This window comes from Sander lucioperca, chromosome 17 (assembly GCF_008315115.2).
Source record: "Sander lucioperca isolate FBNREF2018 chromosome 17, SLUC_FBN_1.2, whole genome shotgun sequence".
In the NCBI taxonomy this organism is placed as follows: Eukaryota; Metazoa; Chordata; class Actinopteri; order Perciformes; family Percidae; genus Sander; species Sander lucioperca.
In genome coordinates, this window is record NC_050189.1 from 1,196,779 (window position 1) to 1,216,327 (window position 19,549).

Genomic DNA, 19,549 nt, shown 5'->3' on the forward strand with positions numbered 1-19,549 from the left:
TAACGGTAACTCCAGTGAAATTATTTGAAACTTGTTAGTGAGGACTAAATTTGGACTGTATTTAATATTTATTTAAGTTTATCTACTTGAGTACAGTAACGAAGTATTTGTACTTCGTAACTTCCCATCTCTGGACATACATAGAACCTCGGTCCGTGTACTTGGTGGCCAACGGATTTTCGTTTTTAAAGGAAAAAAACAAAAACGAAAAACGGCCAGTTTCCCAATTACCATTAGTAAATAGGAAAACAAAAAACGGAAAACAACCCATTATTCGTTTTTTGTTTTGATATTAAAAAACGGAAAACGAAAAACAATCTCGTTATCCGATTTTCTTTGATGTATTTGTAGATGGAACTCGGAAATTAAAATGTGTGTATAAATCTTATTCCTTTGTCAGTACCCGATCCGTACCGCCTGTAAAATCCGTTCTGTGCACTGCCTGATCAGTTCTACGCTTGCGCGAACACCGGCAAACTTCACAGCTCTATGCACGCATTGGCGTAAGGATGTTTGGACATTCCCGGTTACCGGAAGAAAACATTAGACAGTGACAGTAGACCGTTATGATGGCAAAGATGAAGTTTACAAGGTGTTTGCTGGAGTTGCCTAAAGTATCTGTTAATGATATACGGAGGTCGTCCGGCCATCCAGTACAACACCATGTAGCAAATTAAATAAAGGCTTCAAATTTTACGTTTCGTCATTTCTTTACAACTTTGAAGGTAATTTGCTAACGCTAGCTAGCCTGAGCTAGAAGCCTTGCTTTGGTGTTATAAGTCATGACTCCGTCCTGCTTCAGGTTAACCATGTTTTAAATAAAGTTTAAGCATGTGTATACCTCTCACTTCATGTGTTTGTACTTTTATGAAAGTATCAGGTAAAACAGGGCTACAAATGAGATCTCTGTGAGAGACCAGCATACTCCTAGCAAACTATTATGTAGCTCAATGCTGGACATTTCACCCCTAATTCCGGTCACTTTACTGTATTTGTATTTGTTTAGTATTTGGTTTAGAAGCCTTTATTGGTGATTTTTTACGGTACAAAGTCCTGCTATATACGTACATAGCTAGCTATATATGCTCCGCTATGTCGCGTTAGCATGCAGCTACAATAGTTAGCTATGAGTATGCTAACGTTAGATTGTAGTGGAACGAAGCAGCACTTTCTAACGTCAAAAATCGCAGACCAAACACTACACAATCGGACATGTTTCAGCAGGAATGTGACCCGGAATTGGGGAGAATTTAACAACATTGCCAGCTAAGATGACCGTTAGCATGTAGCTACTATAGTGTTTACTGCCGTTAGCATGTAGCTACTGTAGTGGTGTACAGCAATGGTGGCTGTCATCCCATCTTCAAAAGGACACTTATGTACGTTTACACTTCATCGCATTAATAATAGACAGTCTATGGTTATTAGTCAAGACGAAGTATTTGGTAAAAACATTAACGTTAACAACACAACAACGATGTCGCTACACGGTTTTGGATCAGTGACAAGTTTCGAATGTTTGTAGCTATGACTATTGTATAATAAAGATTTAATAAAAAAAGATTTAATAAAAAAGTTGTAATGTTTGGTCGTAAAGTGTTGACACATGTTACTTATATACAGGGTGTCGGTACACGATCCGTTCTGCCTGCACGATCCGTTCTGCACATGCGCAAGATAATACTGTTTTACGTATCCATACGATCTGCACGATCTGTTCCACGCTAGCCTATGGCTAGCCTCCACCGGGAAGCTAACGTTAGTTTAGCTAACAGCTAATTCGGCTAACCGCTAGCTGACAGCTAGATTCAGTCTAAAATAACGTTAACTCAAACGTAATGGGAAAAGCAGGCTACAGCTAAATTAAGACTTCACAGTAATAACAATAAAGACAAGTATTGAGTGATTGTATTTTAAATGAGCACAAGTAAAGTAGAACTGACGTAACAGCTGTTATATATGTTAACGGTTATTTTCACGTTTTATTTTGAGGGTCTTTTAAAGTTATTACATGCTGTCTCAGCTAGCAGTTAGCCGAATTAGCTGTTAGCTAAACTAACGTTAGCTTGGCTGTCGACCGGAAGCGTGGAACAGATCGTGCAGTGTCGTAAATCCTCGTACATTTGCGCATGTGCAGAACGGATCGTGTACCGACACAGTCTATGGTTACTGTCGGTACACGATCCGTTCTGCCTGCACGATCCGTTCTGCACATGCGCAAAATGTTCGCGCATGCACGGTTGTACGAGGATTTACGACACTGCACGATCTGTTCCACGCTTCCGGTCGACAGCCAAGCTAACGTTAGTTTAGCTAACAGCTAATTCGGCTAACTGCTAGCTGAGACAGCATGTAATAACTTTAAAAGACCCTCAAAATAAAACTTGAAAATAAACGTTGACATATATAACAAACACCTAACATATATAACAGCTGTTACGTCAGTTCTACATTACTTGTGCTCATTTAAAATACAATCACTCAATACTTGTCTTTATTGTTATTACTGTGAAGTCTTAATTTAGCTGTAGCCTGCTTTTCCCATTACGTTTGAGTTAACGTTATTTTAGACTGAATCTAGCTGTCAGCTAGCGGTTAGCCGAATTAGCTGTTAGCTAAACTAACGTTAGCTTCCCGGTGGAGGCTAGCCATAGGCTAGCGTGGAACAGATCGTGCAGGTCGTATGGATACGTAAAACAGTATTATCTTGCGCATGTGCAGAACGGATCGTGCAGGCAGAACGGATCGTGTACCGACAGTTACAAATCGCACAGGGACATTGTTAGTTTTCTACTATGTAATTATGCGCATGCACAGAACGGATCTTACAGGCGGTACTGGCCAATAAATGCTATTGAAGGGCGGGTCTTGGCGTGGCGGGAGTAACTTCCGGGTCACGAAAAAAATACCAATGCAAAATTAAGGAATACAACTTATACACACGTATTTTAATTTCCGAGTTCCATCTACAAATACATCAAAGACAATCGGATAACGAGATTGTTTTTCGTTTTCCGTTTTTTTAATATCAAAACAAAAAACGAATAATGGGTTGTTTTCCGTTTTTTGTTTTCCTATTTACTAATGGTAATTGGGAAACTGGCCGTTTTTCGTTTTTGTTTTTTTCCTTTAAAAACGAAAATCCGTTGGCCACCAAGTACACGGACCAACCTCAAAATCCCATTGACACTGCTTTCCTCTGCAAATCTCACAATTTGAAACTGCCTCTGAAAACAGGCAAATCTCAACTAACCACCGAGTTGACGTCAACTCGGTGGCTCCTGTTCGTTTTACCTCATAACGTTACATTGTTTATTGCACCGCAATATTGTCAGGCACGTTGCTGCTCATTATTGTTCTTTGTGCCTCGCACTGCCCCTGTGTTTAATTATTTAGAACGCTGTATATTAACAGGTGTTGCTTTGCAAGGCTTACGTGTCTCAATTTGAAATATTGTATGTTGTTCTCACACAATGTGTAACAGTGTTTATTTTAAAGTATATGTCTATCTCAGTTTGTGTTGATTCTAGCTGCCGCTTTGGACAAAAGCGGTAGTGTTTTTACCCCTACTATTCTTTTCTTTATGGTGCTTTATTTCCCACTGTGGTACCAAATTAGCATTATGGGTGGGTCGTATAGTTGCGATGAATGTTTTGCTCAGACAGAAAATCATTCATTTACAATAAGAGAATAAGTTACAGATGCATCACTGCATTTCAAGTGTTGCATACGGTAACTTAAGACTACTTTGGATGTCTCGTGAGATAAACCGGGTATCACTGTCACTGTGTCACGAGCCAAAGCATTAAGAGATTTTGTAGCAAGCAACGTAATGATAACTTAGATTAATATAGCACATTTAATGAAACCCATGGACGCTTTACACAAGTAACGTTACAGGGGGACAAGGGAAAAGAAAATAGGCCATCACAAACACAGAGTAAAAGGAATAAAATGTGTGCACTAAATGGAAGGGGGACGTAATTTAATGTCGGCTACTGACGTACAACCACATTGTGCAATCTAAAGTTATTTTATGAATGAAATAAACATATTACATACCTGATGGCCAATTCTGGGATGTTTTTGAATTATTTACAATCCCGTAAATGTCTCCATCTGTTGAAAGCCCGACCGAGTGTGACTCGGGTTTCGCCCGTTGTCTTTCACTTTCCCTATTAACTTTTAGTTGTTCTTCGTTTAATTTCCTTCTTTCCTGTGATGGTCCTGCCCCAGTATTACCCATAACAGATAACTTCTAAAATAACATTAAAATACAATTAGGCCGATATAAAGAAATCTCCTGCTTCCTTTTACCTGGCTCAAAAGGCTGGATACGCTAACACAGGCTTTCCTGTGTTCCAAAGAAATCTGTGACCCTTCAGAATGTGTTACTGTAGTGCCATCTACCTGCCGCAAATCATTCTGTGGGCAGAGGCATTAATAAAAACTATATAAACATGGCGTTCTTTTCACTGTTAGTCTCGTTTGCTGTTACAGGTCATTTATGATCATTGTATGAAAAATGACAGAGCTTTAGAAACATTAAAAAGTTACATATAGTCACTTTAAGGAGGAATTCTGCAACTCATGATTATTATATAATAATCATGAGTTGCAGAATTTCAGCTGAATTTAGCATGTTGTGTCAATACACAACATGCTAAATTCAGCTGAATTAAATTCTGGTTGAATTAATTAACTGCAACAATTTGCAGATAATGTGCAGCAAATTAATTGAACAGGGATATAGTGTACCACTTCATTTCTAAGTTTTGTATTTGCTTAGTAATAAGCATTTATTATTTATTACTGCATTTAAGTCGTATATAACAAATCTATAATTTAACCTCTTAAGTGTTTATGTGTTATTATATACCTGCTAGGCATGTAATAACTATTTGACATTCATATAGAGTCTAGATTTTACTGATTTATGCCTGTATCTGTGTTTCAGAACCACACACACACACACACACACACACACACACAAACCACACCTTCCTCCAACTTGCTGCGGAGGAAGGTCTGGTTAGTCAACACAGCATTCCTGGATGGGAGAAAAACATGTTCTGGTTTATTGGCATTTCTTGCCTTGTCTTGGTAGACGTTCAAAAGTATTTTTAGTCGTGCAACAGAAAACTCAGATTGGACAGATAGTCTAGCTAGCTGTCTGGATTTACCCTGCAGATATCTGAGGAGCAGTTAACCATAGTCCTCATAAATCCACCGGAGTTTAGAACGCCAACACAAAGAAAGAGGAAGGTAATGGACATCTGGCCGAAAAATTTGTGAAATCCGACGGAATTTCTGGCGGCAACGGACCAATCCCGAAAGTGGAACATCGTGGATATAGACTAGTAGTTTAATGACAGAGATGCTGGCCAGGCTCCCCCTACATGCTGTACAACGTAAGTGACATAAGCGCCTTATTTCCCCTTTCTCATCTTATTGCAATAAAACAATGAACAACATACAACACCCATAAAATTGCATATAACATTACTCTCAAATGGATTACTTTATACTTTATGTCTATACATAAAGTATAAAGTAATGCATTTGAAAGTAATGTTATATTGTAATGTAATGTAAGTACTATTACTTACAACTATTACTACTATTACTTACAACATAAATCAGTCATGAAGAGCCATAAGCAGTATTCTTCTGTCCAAATTATCCGAGTAAGAATCCAGAGCTAACTTTTAGGTTTCGCAGCGATCCCGACAGGTATAGATAGATATATTAAACTTGTCAAACTGGCTTGGCAAAAATGTTAACATGCTAGCTTATGCTACACAGGTTTTCTTTATATAACCTTTGTCCTTAACAAACAGAGACCCAGACACAGACCTCTATTTCAGTAGGTCAGTTGAAGAGACCCTTTCCATGACAACTTATTATTCAGCTCAAAATACATTGTCATTGTACAACACAAGGTTGCACAATGAGATGCAGTTGTAATCTCTAATTCTCTGGGAAGATAATATAGCCTGCATCTTAACATTAACAATCTAAACATCTAAAACAAGGGTCTTCAACGCTTTTTAAGACAAGGACCCCTTAACTGAAAGAGGGATAGAGCAGGGACCCCCTACTACATATACTGTATACAATTAAGTTACATATTAAACTGGGCCTACAATATTGTGTGGGCAGCCTAAGGCCTTTATACATACCTTTTTAGTGCATAGAATACTAAGCTACTAAAATAATTGTTGGTATGATTTTATAAATCATGTTTTAATGTTAAACATACATGTGGCACAGTAAATCTTAGGGTGAACTGTATCTGTGGATGGCTACCTTAGTGACTACCTTACCTATAGGCCAGTAAGCCTATCATCAATGGGGTTTTTACACAAATAGACTGATTAATATTTGCTCATAATATGTTTGATTCATGTTAAGACATTTACATTTTTGAAAAAACTTTTTTTTTAAATTAACAATAATTTGGTTCTGGGGCCCCTAGGGGGTTCTCAGAGTTACTGCAGTAACTCTGAGAACCCCCTAGGGGCCCCAGACCCCTTGTTGAAGATCTCTGATCTAAAACATCTAAAATGTATCCATCAACTTAGACTTTGAGCACTAAGAATCACTGCCTTGCTAAGCCGCCTCCCCTCGTCCCTCCGAACTCCAGCACTCTATCAGCGTGAAACACACAATGTCCGTCAAGCACAACAGCCCGATCCAGGAGCCAGGTCTCCGCAAAGATGTGGGCACAACAGTCTCCGATCTCCTGCTGCTCGATTTGGTGGTGCTCGATTGTAAGAGTGTCTAGCTGCAATGGCATGGGCAGTGATCGTCTCAAGGTCTGCTGAACTTAATCCAATCCCCAATGAATGAATGAATCTAACTACTGGTGCCAATGTTTATTTTAATGTATGGCTAGTCATGATTATTGTGATCTTTCTGTTCATAGCTTCTTTTGACTTATTTATTATTTTCTCTTCAACATTTGTAATCAATCAGAAGGTTTATTGCAAGTAGGTTTTCACATGTAAGGAAAGTCTTGAAGTTCAGATAATAAACATTTTAAGAGGAAATAAAAATAAAAGCAAAGTAATACATTTGTTTCTGATACCTTATTCATATGTTTTTCAATGATCTTTAATTGATGGCAATGATGATAGTACATGGATTTACTATCATGAACTTGTTTTATTGTAGAACAAAATCATTGAGTGCATGTATATCATCGCAGCCTTTGTTGACATGCAACTACAGTCATGTCTCAAGTTTTCCAGGTTTAACTTAATATGATTGCAAACCTTCTTGATGTGTGATTCAAAAGTGAGATTGTAATCAATGTGTACACCAAGGTATTTAAAAATCCGAGACAACTTGCGATCTCTCCCCCTCTACATCTGGTTATGCACAATTACTTACTAAAAAATTGTTTTGGATACATTCAGTATCCAAAACAATTGGATACTGACTGTATCAAATTGTCCAATTAGTTCACAGTTAAAGTCAACTGTGGTTTAGCCATTCTGTGATACCTTGCATTGAGTTTGTTAGCTGATCAGCAGCTTGAGCTGCACTGTTACCATGTACAAAGATTACTGTGTCATCTACATTTGGGTGTTGGAATTAGGACAAACAATTGGCAGATCATTTACATACAGAGAAAATAAAAGTGGACCCAAGATCGAACCCAGTGGGACACCTGCAGACAAGGAAATAGCACCTGATTGATGATTGTTCACTCTAACAAACTGAGACCGATGTGTTAAGTATGATTCTACCCATTTAATGTTACCTAGGTAGAAGTTAAATGTATATAATTTCATGGAGAACGAATGATTAATGGTGTCAAATGCATTCTTTAAATCTAGGAAAACAGCACCAACAACCCCTTCACGATCCAGCAGTGAAAAGGCCCTTAATCTTCAGAAAACTCCCCCTAGAGCCACTGAAGACATTATATAACTATTTTCACAGGCTGAGTAGTACTCCTGGTGATGTGTAAACTGATCTTCATGTATGAAATCAGTAGAGTGGCCCTTTAATTATGACTCATGAAGATACACTAAAGTGTCTGAATGAGTCACTATTAGCTGCCAAAGAAGACATATTGCTGTGCTGTCAGACATAGATAGCTTTTACAAGGAATTTTATGACTTCTCAGAGCTGGAAACATTATATTAAATACATGACCTAAGGCCTGTACTAATTCCAGTAGTGGATGTTGTAGGAAAGGAAAGGGTGTATTTATCAGTGCACTCTCCTCATTAACCACTTATGTCGCCTTCTTAATCCTTCTTGACTAATAGCCCAACATGATTGACTGCCTGCTGTTTTAATGTGGACTCCAGAAGTAACTTTATCTCCTCAAGACATGCAGTCACCAGGCCATCTCACTAAAATAGTGCACTAAATATATCCTGTTTGTGCGGCTGGGTTTTCAGTAATTCAGCTCCTGTTAAGTTGGAGTTCGGAGCAACAACTGAGGTTTTTTTGATACTGTTAACCTGTGACAGAAAAACTTGTCTAGCATGGCAAACCTGGAGATCAGTTTGGAAAAACTCCTTTACAAAACTGGATTAACAGTACACCCGAGTGTCCCATTTCTGGTTTTGTTCCCTCACACATGAAACAAATTGGAGGATCTTGTACACAGTTGGAACAACAAAAAGCTGCTCTAATCATGTTTTTTTCTTTCTGTTGACTATATGGATATATGCATGTGTCTTGTGGCTTTAGGCACAAAAACTGGAATGCTATGTTTACAATGTTGCATGTTTACCACAAATGCTAACGTGCTAACGCTAAACACAATGTTTTCACTGTGGCAAGGCCAGATTAACCTGCTGGGCTCCTGTTATCCCCCCTCTGTACCGCTTCTTTGTGCATTCTACATTATTCCTGGCACCAGGTTTGCTGAGCTGTAATTAGATTAAACACATTGATTTTGGCAAATGCACCACATAATCACAATATAAAATGAAACCTGAAAAAATTGATGTACAGTGCTGACATGGATGTCCCTTCCTTTCCGCTAACCAATTTTGTACCTGAGGTATGTGTGTTTTAATAAAGCTTACCTTTTCCAACCCAAAGGTGGGCTTGTAGAGAACAACTGACTAATAAGTGAGTTGTATGAGGTGTATTGACACAACATGCTAAATTCAGCTGAAATTCTGCAACTCATGATTATTATATAATAATCATGAGTTGCAGAATTCCTCCTTAAAGTGACTATATGTAACTTTTTAATGTTTCTAAAGCTCTGTCATTTTTCATACAATGATCATAAATGACCTGTAACAGCAAACGAGACTAACAGTGAAAAGAACGCCATGTTTATATAGTTTTTATTAATGCCTCTGCCCACAGAATGATTTGCGTAATTTGGTGGGCCTAGCTGCATGCTTAGGCTTAGCATGCTCAGTTTTATATTTGGGTGTCATAAGTGAATAAGGAGGGGACCACAGTGATTGAATTTGCAAGAAGAACTTGTATGTAAGGTGGCTGCGACCTACAATCAACACATCAATGTGGATAAGTATGCTGCATCTGCGTACATTCAAAAGTTTCAGTGTATGTGTCACCAAGAACATCACCACACGAGCCAATCAGAAGCCCTGGCTGACCGGCGAGGTACGTGCAATGCTAAAGGCACAAAATGCTGCGTTCAAAGCCGGTGACATGGCGCTCAGAACAGCAAGAGCCAACCTGAAACGTGCCATCAGGGTTGCAAAATGTGCCCATAGTCAGAAAATCCAGGTTTTCTTCCAAGACCACAAGAACCAGGCGCATGTGGCAGGACATACAGACTATCACAGACTACAAAGCTTCTCCGCTACCCTGCGACGACAACACGCACTTCCTCAACAAACTCAAAACATATTTTGACGGTTGTGGCACTAAACACTCCTGCGAGATGAGCAAGCATTCAGTCTTGACACAGCTGACGTCTGGAGGACCCTGAAGAAAGTCAATGCTCGGAAGGCAGCGGGCCCTAAACACATCCCAGGACAGGTGCTGACAGAATGTGCTGACCAGCTGGCTTCTGTCCTCACAGTCATCTTAAACACCTCAATGAACCAGGCTGTTGTTCCCATCACGTTTCAAGACTGCTACCATAATACCAGTGCCCAAAAAACCCACAATTACATGCCTCAAAGATTACAGCCTTGTAGCACTCACTCCAATAATGATGAAGTGATTTGAGAGGCTTAAAGGACCACCTCATCTCAAAACTTTCCCCCACATTTGACCCGTCCCAGTTTGTTCTCAAGTCTTTTTCCACGAGTCCAAGTCAAGTCTCAAGTCTCTGGCCATCTAATCTGTCCCTAACACTGTATTGTTAAATCTTATGAATTCAAAGCATGTCCTGTAGCTACCATCCATACAGTACAGTATCAAAATCAGTTGTAGGACAACTTTATGGGGTCAAATGCTTTGCTGCATACCTCGGTTGTAACGAGTGGTTATTTGAGTCAAAGTTGATCTTCTATCAGCTGGAATCAGTCGGCCCATTCTCCTCTGACCTCTAGCATCAACAAGGCATTTTCGCCCACAGGATTGCCGCATACTGGATGTTTTTCCTTTTTCAGACCATTCTTTGTAAACCCTAGAAATGGTTGTGCGTGAAAATCCCAGTAACTGAGCAGATGGTGAAATACTCAGACTGTCACGGGGAACAGGGAATGGAGGACCCAAATGCAGTAAAATTTGGATAATAGAAATGACAAATGACAACAAATAATATAATATAATAATAACATAATGACAAAAAAATTACAAAAAGTGTCCAGAGGTTGGCAGGCAAGCACACAAAAGTAGTCCCAAAAAACACGAAGAACACAAAGAACATCAAAACAAGGCACACAGCGACAGATGCAGCACACAGACAAAACGTAACGTAATAATCCGACAAAGGACAAGGGGAAAACAGAGACTATATACACAGGGTAACAAACACTAACAAGGGACACCTGTTAGTGTTTGTTACCCTGTGTATATAGTCTGATACAACAGGTGGAAGACATCAGGGCGGGGCAGAACAATCAGAAAAGGCGGGGGAAACAAACAAAGACAGGAAGACAAGTGACCAAGGATGTAACCAAACACAAAACAACCTAGGAAGGGCGAAGGGAGAACAAAAAACAACAACGGGGCAAGGGAACTGAGGACCGTGGGGCTTCGGCACTTAGGTGCTGTGGCCAGCTAGGCATGGGGTCCAGGGCTGTGGACAGCAGCGAGGGTGGAACCATCGAGGACTCTCAGGAGGTCGAGCAGGACGGCGAAGACCCTCAGGAGACCGGTGGCGAAAGTGAAACCCCTCACGCGACCGAGCACGAAGGCAGAATCCCTCTGGCGGTCGTAGGCGAAGGCGATATCCCTCTGGAGGCCGGTGGTGAAGGCAATACCCCTTTGGAGGCCAACGGCGAAGGCCATACCCCTCTGGAGGCCGGCGGCGAAGGCGATACCCCTCTGGCGACCGTTGGCAAAGGCGATACCCCTCTGGCAGCCGTCGGCGAAGGCGATACCCCTCTGGAGGCCGGCGGCAAAGGCGAATCCCCTCTGAAGGCCGGCGGCGAAGTTGAAACCCCTCACGGGGCCGAGCACGAAGGCAGAATCCTTCTGGCAGCCGTAGGTGAAGGTGATATCTCTCTGGAGGCCGGCGGTGAAGGTGATACCCCTCTGGAGGCCGGCGGCGAAGGCGATACCCCTCTGGAGGCCGGCGGCGAAGGCGATACCCCTCTGGAGGCCGGCGGCGAAGGCCCTCTGAAGGCCGAGCAGGTCGGCTGCGAAGGCGAAAACCCTCTGAAGGCCGAGCAGGTTGGCGGCGAAGGTGATACCCCTCTGGCGGCCGTCGGCGAAGGCGAAACCCCTCTGAAGGCCGGCAGCGAAGGCAAAACCCCTCTGAAGGCCGGCGGCGAAGATCCTCAGGAGGTCGAGCAGGTGAAGGGGCAACTGGGCTGGAGCCAGGCGACGAGTCAGCTGGGCTGGAGACAGGCGACGGGTGAGCTGGGATGAAGACAGGCGATGGGTCAGCTGGACTGGGGACAGCTGCGCCAGGGTCCGCCAACAAGGCAACAGGATCAGGAGTCGGCCAATCCGCCGACAGGGCAACTGGAACCGTGACAGGAAACAAGGCAACAGGATCAGTTGTTGTCTTTCAAATCCGCCGACGGGGTAACTGGAACAGTCACAGGAAACAAGGCAACAGGAACAGGAGTTGGTGGGTCTGCCAACAAGGCAACTGGAACTGTCATAGGAAACAAGGCAACAGGATCAGGAGTCGGCCGGACCACCGACAAAACACGGGGGGCAGGGGTCGGCCGGACGCCGACAAAACACGGGGGGCAGGGGTCGGACTCTGGGAGGTCAGTCGACGTAGACTTTGGGAGGTCAGTCGATGTAGACTCTGGGAGGTCAGTTGACGTAGACTTTGGACAACTGGAAAACTCTAGAAGAGCGGTCATTTAAGACTCTGGACGACTGGACGTCTCTTGGGATTCAGGAAAGCTGTACGTCAGCTCGGACTCTGGAAAGCTGCATGTCAGCGGAGGTTCTGGGCGGCTGCACGTCAGCGAAGGTTCGGGTGGCTGCACGTCAGCGAAGGTTCTAGGTGGCTGTACGTCAGCGAAGGCTCTGGCTTGCTGAACAGCGAGGACTCTGGAAAGCTGCACGTCAGTGGAGGTTCTGGGCGGCTGCACGTCAGCAGAGGTTCTGGGCGGCTACACGTCAGCGAAGGTTCTGGACAGCTGCACATCAGCGGAGGCTCTGGGCGGCTACACGTCAGCGGAGGCTCTGGGCCGCTGCACATCAGCGGAGGTTCTGGGCGGCTGCACGTCAACGGAGGTTCTGGCTTGCTGCACAGCACGGGGTCTGTGCTGCTGCACAGCACAGGCTCTGGGCCGCTGCACAGCACGGACTCTGGACAACCTGCCAGCGAAGGATCCGGGGTAAGGAGAGGTTGTGCACGGCGTCGGGGACCATGTTGACCACATCCCCTCTTACGGCCTCCACGGCTCCCAGAAAAGATAGCCAGGTGGGTACCTTCATAGGACTGCTGTTGGTCGGGGGTACTCACAGACCACGTTGCAGGCTTGTTGCAAACTGGCAAGGAAGGTAACTGACTGCTAGCAGGCTGGAGAGAAGATAACCTGTTAGCTGTTAGATGTTGAGGTGAAGGCTCGCAGCCAGGGGTCTCTAGGAAGTCCTGAATCCACTCAGGCAAGGAGCTCCTGAGCCAGGGCCGAGTGGATACCTCACAGTGAGCTAACCTTAGAGCTGCCTGTTGAACCTCCCAACTAGGAGCGCTCTTCCACTCTCCAAAAACACAAATAAGAGTGTAGGTCAAATCATAAAGTTCATCCTCTAAATATACAGCTGGGTCCGTCATGGTTGGATTATTCTGTCACGGGGAACAGGAAATGGAGGACCCAAATGCAGTAAAATTTGGATAAAAGAATTTAATGACAAAAAACTTACAAAAAGTGTCCAGAGGTTGGCAGGCAAACAACACAAAAGTAGTCCCAAAAAACATGCAGAACACAAAGAACATCAAAACAAGGCACACAGCGACAGATGCAGCACACAGACAGAACATAACGTAATAATCCGACAAAAGACATGGGAAACACAGAGACTATATACACAGGGTAACGAACACTAACAAGGGACAGGTGATACAACAGGTGTAAGACATCAGGGAACAATCAGAAAAGGCGGGAAACAAACAAAGACAGGAAGACAAGTGACCAAGGATGTAACCAAACAGTGGAATTCAAAATAAAACCGGAAGTTCATGAAAACAAGCAGAAAACATGAAACCAACTAAAACAAAGAAACTTGACACAAGGACTGGTGAACAGGTGAAAGACAACAGACAATAACAAAGGTGGGAAAACCAAAATACAGGAAGTAAAAACAAGAAACACTAAGGGGAACAGAAAAAACAAAAACAACAACCATGCCACACTCAAAGTTGCTTAGATCACCTTTCTTTCCCATTCTGACATTCAGTTTGGAGTTCAGGAGATTGTCTAGACCTGCGCCATGCATGGATGAAATAATAAAATAGTAAATAGGACTACAGTAACAGAAATATGTGCAGAATTAAGACAGTCAAGATGGCCCAGTGTTTGGTGGACTGGGTACACCTTGTTCACTTAATAGCCTACAAATCATCCATGGGATCAATTACGCATCACATGAGTTTGCCCACCCGACACAGCGTTTGTTCTGGGGAGATGGATCCGTGCGTCCCGCCTCCTGTGCGCCATGGATGTCTGAGCCTCAGTAACTACTAACTATAAATATACAATTTGCCTGTTCCCAGCATTAGCACAACACTTTGCGATGGTTAGCTTGTTACCTGTGACGATATATGCTAAATGTAATGTCTCTTTCACATTAGCAAGTGACTGACCTACCTGGGTGCGTTTTGAGATGCCTGATGAAGTTTGACGTTGTTGATCCGGCATCATTGATCTTGGTGCCACACACCTTGCACATGCAAGCTGTTCGCTTACTGCCACTGTTTACGAAGTTATTGAAAGCAAACTAATGACAAAAGGCACAACTCCGGGAGGACTTGGTGTCGCCATCGTCAACGCATTTTTTTTTTAAATGTGAGTGCGCGCACATGCATTACGTTGCACATTATGGCAAAGGGCAGGGGACATGCCGCTCGTCATACGTTTCCCCAACGTATATGTGTCAATAAAAGAAAATAGAAATACATGAATAAATTTAGATTGAAAAAGCAATAATTGCATGAAAACAGGTTGTTGACGAGTCTCAAAGCTCGAGTCCGAGTCAAGTCTGAAGTCTTTTGGGTCGAGTCGCAAGTCAAGTCTGAAGTCAGCTGTTTATGCGACTTAAAGGAGAATTCCGGTCGATTTCAACCCATAGCTCTGTTGTTTGTAAATTTGGAGTGCTGTCATTAGCGAGAAAAATTAAAACAATCGGTGCTGCCTACACCGTGTTATCCTCCTGCTAGATTTTGCAGCCAACAGGTTTAAACAGGGCAAGTTTTAAACTTGTTTTTAGCCTCTAAACATGTTTGAAATGTCATTACAAGTGCCTACCCATGTGCAGTTATTCCTACTGAGGGAACACAGCGAATTTGACTGCAGTAGCTGTGACAGAAATGCATAAAAGTTGTGTTAATCCATACCTCTGTTTATTTCCTGGTTTCTGGTGAAGTCCACACTAGTTGATTGCCGAACTCATACAATCCAATATTCCAAAACATATATTTCCCCCAAAAAATGATTTGCCGTGGTTATTTCCATAGTAATGACTGTAGCAACAAGCTGTAACCTGACACCACACCACAGCTCAGCCTGCAGAGTGGCCGGCTGGAGTTCAAAAGTTCAACAGCTATCGCGAATGCGCATGCATAAGGTAACCATGGCAACGGTGAAGACTCAGACTTTTTTTTTTTTTTTTTTTTTACTCACAGACTGTCAGCTGAGCTGAGAGAGACGACCACGGAGTTTTGGGATAATAACGAGATTGTGTCAGTGTAGAATATCAGCTCAGATGGATAGTTCATCCCAATCCGATGTGCAATTGCACAGTTCTATTATAAAAAAAGTAAGAATATGTATATTTTACAAGTAAAGTTGAATAAGTAAATTGTAAGAATAAGTAAATTGTACAGTTCTATAATATATTGCTAACACCTGTCTGTTATCAGTGGTTTTATAATATAACAGTACACATTTCATTCGTGCTTTTGTGTCTTTACTTCAACAACAACAAAAAGGAAATTACAATATCACAATCTAGACACAATCAATGTAAAGTATGTACAGTGCATGTGTGTTTTAATTAGGGCTGTCAGCATTAACGCGTTAATCGCGATGCGATTAAGGGCCGTGCATAATATATGCATAATATGTATATATAATAATATGCGTTAATTTTTTTTTAATCGTATTAATCACATGACGCCATTTATTAATTTATTTTCACTTCACACGGCTTTGCGTCGTGCCTAACAGACTACTATTTTGCCGTACTTCCTCGTAACACATCCTGCTGCTGCAGGAATAGCAATGCAGATTTCGGTGCCTCATTCTGGTGCCACTGAGGGGATCCATTTTGGCAACTGGTTTTGCAAAAAACCAACTGGGTCATCTTTTTCGCTGCCCTCTTTCAGTCCAATGGTGCGCACATTGTTTCTTTCTCGATTTGTCTTCCAGTTCAGCCAACTTCAACTCAAATTTCCTCTGGTCAACAATGCAGGCTTTCACCGTGTTTCTCATCTGTCTGCTGTCCTTCTGCGCCTCGTCTAGTCACTGTATTAGGTCTTTTACTGTAGTTCCCTGCCTCGCAAGCTCTGTCCTGATGTGTTGTAGCAAGGTGTCAATTTCTGCCAACGCTTCCTTCACTGCAATGCGGACTGCTTTGTTGCTTTTCCAGGACCCCGTCCATAACCTGCTCCATGCATAGGTCCGTGTTAGCATCAGAATCCCCGCTAGCCGTCGCCATGTTAGCAGAGTTGGCAGAGTTCTGTGCTCAGTTAAATGGCAGCGAAGCTTGCTTTTTCGCTCCTGCAGGCATTCCACTAAGTTACTGTGGTGACAAATGAAACGATTGACGTCAAATAAAAAAGAATAGACCTGGTTTTCAATGAAAATGCGGAGATGGGGCAAGGAGCTTTAGCCTCGAGCAGCCATGTGATTCGTCGGTCACGTGATCTCCCAAAACACAGCTTTTGATACAGAGTTTAAAGCCAAACTGGCGGAGTTTATATCAATCAATACTGACTCAGTTTCGGACCTGGCGTACATCTGGCAAGCCACTAAAGGATTTATTAGAGATTTCACATCTTCCTTTGCGGTAAATTTGAAGAAAAAGAGAGGCAAGGATTGCTGAGTTGGAAGAATGTTGTAAATTGTTAGAGCAGTCTCTAAAGACGTGTTTTTCTAAATCTACACATACTCTTTTAGTCACAAATCGAGCAGAGCTAAATGATTTGCTAAGAAGGAGAGCTGAATTCATAATGCACAGAGTAAGGCAAAATTACTATTTTAATGGTTGTAAACCAAGCAAATTGCTAACTCTGAAATTAAAACAAAGCGAGTCCAGAACTGCTATCAACAGCATCGCACGGACCGAGGTATCTCAACGAATCCTAAAGATATCACCGCCACTTTCCAATCCTTTGATTCAAAGTTGTATGAACCCTTCTGCAATCCGGACCCGGCACAGTGCCAAAAGTTCCTGAAAGAGCTAAACCTGCCTCTTCTTGACTTCTTTTACTACAGTACTTTGACATACTAGGACCTATCATTTTACAAATGTTAACCTCAGCAATAGAGAGGGGCACCTTTCATCAACAAACCAACACTGCACTAATTTCGGTCATACACAAAAAAGGGCAAAGATCCTACGGCGTGCTCAAACTACAGACCCATCAGCCTCATTGGGACTGATATTAAGCTCTATTCCAAAGTCTTGGCACTCCGCTTAGAACGTTTTATTGAGAAGCTAGTCCACCCCGACCAATCAGGTTTTATACCAAAGCATCACGCTGTAGACAATATATGCAGATTACTCCACATAATAGAAGAAGCCAAAAACCTTCCAACAACGGCAGCAGTTTTATCACTGGACGCGGAAAAGGCTTTTGACCGCCTAGAGTGGAACTACTTGTAGCAAGTAATGGAGAGGCTTGGTTTGGGAGCCAAATTCATTGACATGGTACGTACCAATGGCCTGCATTCACAGCCATTCCCCATTGCGCGGGGCGATTTCTCTTGAACCGTGGCCCAGGCCATAAGGCAAAATAAAATATGTAATGTCCAGATTAAATCCAATAACAACTCAATATCGTTATTTGCAGATATTTTGCTGTACATATCTGACCTTGAGGACTCAAAAAATTCTTAAGATCTTTAACAAATTTGGCTCAATCGCCGGCTATAAAATCAATTGGAATAAATCTAATCTTCTGTTGAACAACAGACAGGTGACTATCACTATTAGTGATACAATACCAACCCAAAGCAAAATTACATATTTGGGCATCACCATTCACGCATCGCTACAGCGAGTTGTCCAGGATAACTATGAAACTATACTAAGTAGTAGGGATCTGGCCAATTGGTCTGCGCTGCCGGCATCGCTACGGTCCAGGATTGCTGTCGTTAAATTGAACATAGTTCCTTGTGTGAATTTCTTAAGTACATTGATCCCCTTACCCCCACCAGTAAATTTCTGGAAGAAACTTGATTTGGCAGTATATTTGGAATAATAAACAACCTAGGCTAAAATACTAGCCTTTCAGCTACGGGCCCTCAGAGTGTGGATGAACCCCTCATCTACTAGTCCCATGGAGAGAAATAGAGCAAAACCTCACTGGAAGTCTAAGACTGCAAAAAACATTTACTACCCTTCTGAAAAACAGTAACTATCCTTCTGAAAAACAGTAACTAATCATTCGTTACTCTTTCAAAAAACAGTAACTACCCTTCTGAAAAACAGTAACTAATCATTCGTTACTCTTTCAAAAAACAGTAACTACCCTTTTGAAAAACAATAACTAATCATTCGTTACTCTTTCAAAAAACAGTAACTACCCTTCTGAAAAACAGTAACTACTCTTCTGAAAAACAGTAACTAATCATTCGTTACTCATGTCTAACTAATCATTAACTACCTATTTGTAGCGGCCAGGATAAAATCAGTCGGCATGGTAGCCTATTAGATTTTACCTAACTTAGGTAAGTTAGGTAAAATCTAATAGGCTACTTCATATAATCTAATTGGCTAGATTAATAGGCTACTTCATCATTGTCAAGTAATGTGATCATTATCAGGTGATAATGATCACATTACTTGACAATGAAGTTCATGTGTAATTGCTGGAGTTGAAATGCTTCTCAAAAGCCTTGGTTTGCACCAAATTAAGCTCTGCATATCTCCACAATTCAAATGAACTGCACGGTAACTTGGCCTATGGTCCCCCTCACTAGCGTAACGTTACTCCCAGTTTCCCATAGATGCCAGCTTCCATAGTGAACCAACAGGCTAGCTAGCTAGTTTATCAGGTTGTGATTCCTGTCCCAGTGGGCGAAACTTGTCATAAAGTTAATGATAACAAAGCCTGCCCATTTAGAGTGAAGATATGATCGGTCAATAATGTTTTGTTTAGATATTGATTGTCAAATTATGAATTGATAAAAAAAAATTCTTCCAACTGATGACTTTTTAAATATTTGTTTTAATATCCTAGAGCCTTATCTCTGAGGGCCTGGAGGGCTCTGACGGTTCCCCACTGGATTATATGTTAAAAATGTCTTTGTCTGTGTCTGCTTTCAAAAAGAGCTAAAGACAACAGTTACTACTAAAATATGTTTAAGCCTGAATACCTGGCTGGGGACTTCTGAACTAGTTTTTCCATTCTGAAATCTGTTTAAATTGTACTGTTATTTCCACGTTAAAATGTCTCTATTTATTGTATCATACTTATTTAACCAATAGTAGACTGATGTAATAAATATTTTGGATTTAGAATTAGGTTAGTTCAGCTCTTTTTTCTGTTTCTGTAGGTTAAACATTTTCATGT